Here is a 5,531-nt window from a genome sequence, read left to right on the forward strand (position 1 = left end):
GCACCCTGGGGGTTGGGGTTCTGGGACCAAGAGCAGTGGCAGGGGGCTGGCAAGGGCATGGGTTCCACACATGAGGCCCTGAGGTGCTGGTGTTGGCGGGTGTGAAGGCTCATTTGTGGAGCTAGAATAATAACATAGCCAGATGTAGTGGCACAGGCCGGTAATCCCAGGCTTGAGAGGGGAGGGGGATCACTATGAGTTTAAGACCAGCCTGAATACCTACTGAGATTGTCTCAAAAAACAAACAAAACTGAACCAAGATGTGTCACCTACATTACCTACTTTTTTGTGTGTGTGTTTGTGTGTGGCAGAACCGGGGATTGAACTCAAGCCCTTGTGCTTGCCAGGCAAGTACTTATTCTACTGAGCCATCTCCCCAGCCCCAACATTATCTACTCTCTAAAATGGATGTAAACTTCATGTACAGCAATCTTCTACTAATAAAAGAATCAGTCTAAACTGCATAGAAAGCTCCAGCCCCCCAAATACATAAATAATGACAATAATAATGCAGATAGAATATGCGTCTTAGTAGGGTCAGACAGTCTCCCTTTTCCTTGTTCCAGGCCAGGGTCCCCCTCGCTGGGCCATAGGCAAAAGGACCTTTGCGGTGATAGGCTGGGGACTTGCAAGGCTGGTCCTGGCCCTGCTGCTGCTTAGGGCTCAACTTCTGAAGAGTGGAGCTCCGCCAGGGCCAGCCAAGGCTGTGACTCCGCCCTGAGCGCCTGGTGAGAGGGCCTGCCCGCTGGTTCCTGCATTGCTTGACCCCAGGACATCCTAAGTCAGCATGGATGTTAATAGGCCCGACCTTTGGAACTGTGTGGGTGGAAGAGCAGAGGGAAAGGCTGCAAGACCCATCCTGGAGCTCAGAGGTCAGAGCAGCCTTTGCCCTCCTAGTTATTTCCTTACCAAAATGTCCCCATTCAGCCTCCAGGTGCTGGCTTGTTTATGGCCTGCAGCTGGCCTTCTGGGGGAGGGGCCGGAAGCCAGCTGCTGGCTGACTCGAGGGGGCTGTGGGGCAGCCTGTCCTTTTGTGGCTCCTCTCTGCTGGTGTGCAGACACCCCAGGAGACAGGAGGTCTATGGGCAGGTTGAGCGGGCTCCCCAGGATTTGGGGTGGGTGCAGGTGCAGCTGTAGTGCAAGAAGCGGGGTACAAAAGAGTTGCAGGAGATGGTGCCTGAGAACCTGGAACAAAGCTCTGCAATGAGCAACCAGAGGGCTAGAGAAGAGTCAGGGGTTTCCCCCGGTACTGGGTGCTGCCTGGTGCCCAGCCCTTGATGCAGGAAGCATCCAACAGTGCACAGAGGTTCCTGCAGTTCCCACCTGCCAGACATGGAGCCTCAGTTCAGAGAGGTTAAGGGCTCTAGCCAGGTCCCTGGGCCAGAGGCAGTGCCAGCCACAGGCCCTGAGTCTATAAACATCCTTTGCTCCCTGGGGGGTGCTGACTGGAAGCAGGGGAGTGTGGGGTTAGCATCTGTGACAAACTATGGCTGCCCCAAGAGTTGTTCTGCTATTGAACCCAGTGCCCTGCCATTGAGCTACATGCCTAACCCTTTCGTTTTATTTTTCAGGTTTTCTGAGGCAGCCTGTCACTACGCAGTTCAGGCTGCCCTTGAATTTACTATGTAGTCCAGGCTGGCCCGTGGGATCATCCTGCCTCAGCTTCCCAAGTGATAGGGTAACAGGTGTGCGCCATCACACCCTGCTCTCAATTTTATTGTTACTTATTTATTTAATTAATTTATATGGTACAGGGTATCAAACGTATGACCTTTATGCTTGCCAGGCAAGTGCTGTGTCACTGAGGTATATCCCTGGCCTCAATTTGATTGAGACGAGGTCTTTCTGAGTTGTGCAGGCTGACCTAGAACTTGAGATCGTCTTGCCTCAAACTCTCCAGTAGCTCAGATGGCGGGCACATACCACCATATCCTGCTAAATCATTTTTTTCTAATTTTTTTTTAATTTTTTATTTATTTATGTGTGTGTGGAGGGGGCAGGGCTGTCTGGCATGTGGTGCTGGGGGATTGAACCGCGGTCCCTGTGTTTTGCTTAGCTTAGCTTGTTCTAAGTAGGTGCTTTAGACCACTGAGCCATCTCACCAGCCCCATTTTTTTTCCAATTGAAATCTGCATTCAGGTCCCTGCACATTCACCTGCAGTCCTAAGCAACAGTACAGAGAGCTCCATAGGACCCTTCCCCAAGGGTGAGATGTCATCAAAAATACATGACAACCAGGGCATCCACGTGGCCACAGTGCACACATGGGATACAGACCTTCCCAACATTACACTCCTGTGCCGAGATGGTTCTCTGCAGTTTTATCCCACGTGCAATTCCCTGCTTCTTAAGTGTTTTCCTGCCCCCTTAACATTTTGTGTCACTTTCACAGGGCCTGGACAGTTTACCTCACTCATTCTTGAGGGGGGACAGGTGGGGTGGGGACCAGGCATGTTTAAAAAAGTGGGAGGTAGCTGGCATAGTGCCCAGCAGCCAGGGCCAGTCATTACCCTGTCAGGGCAGAATAGGACCGGCCACTGTGTGCAGGTAGGCTGTCAATCTGTCCTGACGAGAAGCGGTTCTGATGGGATTGCGCCTTTCACTGACTACAAGAAGGAACAGCTAGATGGAGGGTGTCATTACTGCCACCTTCCTAAGCCTGGAGGTAGGGTGAACACAGGGTGCAGTGGCTGGAGACATGATTCACAGCATGACTCACTGCCCAGAGCCACCGGAGGGAAGGCTCTCTTCCCTGGGGTGGGGGTGGGGGCCCTGTGTTCAGCCTTCCAAGCAGTCTCCAAGGGAACAGTGTCCATGCAGCTTCAAGAAGGGCACCAAAGGCCCTCCTCACAAGTCAAAGAAAATTCACGCCTCAGTTAGGCTTCTCTGCCTTTAGGGAAAAATACAGACTTTTGTATTTTCTTGCGGAACCGGGGACTGAACTCAGGGCCTTGTGCTTGCCAGGCAAGCACTTATTCTACTGAGCCATCTCCCCGGCCCCTGTTTTTTCTTTTTGAGCCATGGGTAGCCCATTCTGGCCTTGAATTTGGAGCAATTCTCCTGGCTTAGCTGGAATGCTGGGGGCCAAGGCAGGAGAGGTCCTGCCACTGTGCCTGGGAGAATGTGACACAATTCTCATTGTGCAACACATTATTATTATTATTATTTTGCGGAACCGGGGATTGAACTCAGATCCTTGCGTTTGCCAGTCAAGCACTTATCCTACTGAGCCATCTCCTTGGCCCCTAGACACACTATTTCTTTCTTTTCTTTTTGGTGGAACCAGGGATTGAACTCAGGCCCTTGTGCTTGCCAGGGAAGCACTTATTCCACTGAGCCATCTCCCTGGCCTCTAGACACACTTTTCTAACAGTTTTAGATTTACAGAAAAGATGACACAGAGAGGTCCCCAAGCCCAGTTTTCTCCATTATTAACATCTTATATTATTGGGGGTGTTTGTCATACTGAATGAATACTGATATATTATTAAAAAGGCCAGAAACAAGGAAAAAGTAAAAACTAAAGCCCTTACTTTGTTCAGTTTTCTTTCTTTCTTTTCTTTTCTTTTTTTTTTTTTTTTTTTTTTTTTTTTGTGGTGCCTAGGCCTTTGCACTGAATTATATCCCTATCCTTTTTTTTTTTAATTGTTTTAAATTTTAAGGCAGGGTCTTGAGTAAATTGTTAAAGTGCCCAATTCTGAGATGGAACTTTTGATCCTCCTGCCTCAGCTTCTCAGAGTGCAGGGATTATAGGCCTGTGCTAGCACAGATTTCCTTACTTTTACCTAATGTCCTTGTCTGTTCCAGGATACTGCCTGGAAGCCCATGTCTCATCAGGCTCCTCCTGGTATGACAACCTCCAGTACTCCTAATGGCAGATAACTTTCTATGCAGTTACATCTTTATCTCCCAATGTCACTTGTATTCACATTCTGTCTGTGGCTTTCTTCTATTTGGAGTCAGGGTCTTATGTGGTTCAGGCTGGCCTTGAACTCAAGGCACTCCTCCTGCCTTACTTAGCCTTTGGGGAGAGCTAACCCTCTGTGAGGTGGGCTAGGCAACCCCTTGGTCTAAGTCCTGCCTGTCTGCCAGAGCTGTGGAGATGTATGTGGGCCTTCCACGTTGGGGCTTTCTCTCTAGAATGAGAACATCCCTCTGACTCTGGGGACTGGTTGGATGCTCTGCATCAATCTCTGAACTATGCGGCAGAACATCCCGAGGCAGAGGGTTCTCTTCTGTACTGGTGCTGTCCATCAGGGTAGTTTGTCAAGCCACGTGTGGCTGCTGAGTATGAGATGTGGTGAGTGTGACTGAAGATCTGAAAACTGATTTGTAATTGGAACTTAAGTGTCCTAGTCACACGTACCCATAGTGCAGGGCGGTGTACATAGCCTTGTACACTGGGGTTCTTAGGCCTGTCCCACACTATTCCTGTCCTGCCTGTGAGGCCACGCCCTGGCCTTGTCCCTGGGCCACATGTTGCCCTGTGGCCTCTGGGAGTGCTGGGCTTGTCATATCCTGGGCAGCATGATCCAGTGCCAAGTTTGCGACTAGGAGGTAGGCTGGTAACCTGTGGCCTCCAGCAGCAGCCCTTGGGGGAGGGGACACAGGGGCAGCACTGTATGGGTCTGCCCCTAGTAGCAGAACACCTCCCGGGTGGCACCAATTCCCCCTCTTGGTGGATTTCCCAGAGACACCCTGAACTCGAGTGTTCTCTTCTCCAACTGTACTTCCTTTGCTGCCACATGAAGGGCACAGCCAGGGCACCTCTGCTTGCCTTCGGGGGTCTCTGTCCTCCTGTCTCTAACCATCCCATAATCCAGGCTGGCTGCTGCCCCATGATGACTTCAAGGCCCAGATCACGGTCCTCCGCTTTGTGACCCAGTCCTGCCAGGTTTAAAGCTCTTGGACCTCAGCAGAGATGGCAGCCGGCTAACCTGGTTCACCAAGCTGCACGTGTCCAGCTGCCTGCCCCAGGCTGGATCTCAACGCTGCCGCTTAGCGGTCTTTTCCTTCTCTTTTGGCAGATTTGTTCCTTTTTGCCTCTGGACCTTTGTACAAATGTGTCCTCTGCCCAGAACATGGGTTTCTCTCTCCGAATCAGCCTGTTGATCTGTCCCATCTCTCCTCACACAGAGGGACTCCTCGAACGAGCAGTGCTCCCTGTCCGGGAGCTCTGAGCGCTGTCTTCTTGTGCAAGCGTGTATGTCCGCGTCAGCTCAGCAAAGAGCGCAACCGCCACCGTCCCAGGCTGCTCAGAGGTCGCATTCTGGTGCAAAACAGTGATAGATAGAGGGAATGTACAAACAAACAAACAAACAAACAAACAAACAAACAAAAATTGTGCCTAAAGAAAAATGGCAAGCAAGGATCAGGTGAGATCGGGAGGCTTCCACCTGGCCGAGAAGCTCCAGAGCGGCGCCCTCTCCGTCTGCGGCTGCGCGCTCGGCCCACCGGCGCCCCGAAGGCGGAGCCTATGGCAGCCAAGCCCCGCCCCCAACACGCCTCCGGCGCAAAGGCTCCGCCCCCCC

Source organism: Octodon degus, unplaced genomic scaffold (assembly GCF_000260255.1).
Source record: "Octodon degus isolate 3935 unplaced genomic scaffold, OctDeg1.0 scaffold00089, whole genome shotgun sequence".
NCBI classification, from domain to species: domain Eukaryota; kingdom Metazoa; phylum Chordata; class Mammalia; order Rodentia; family Octodontidae; genus Octodon; species Octodon degus.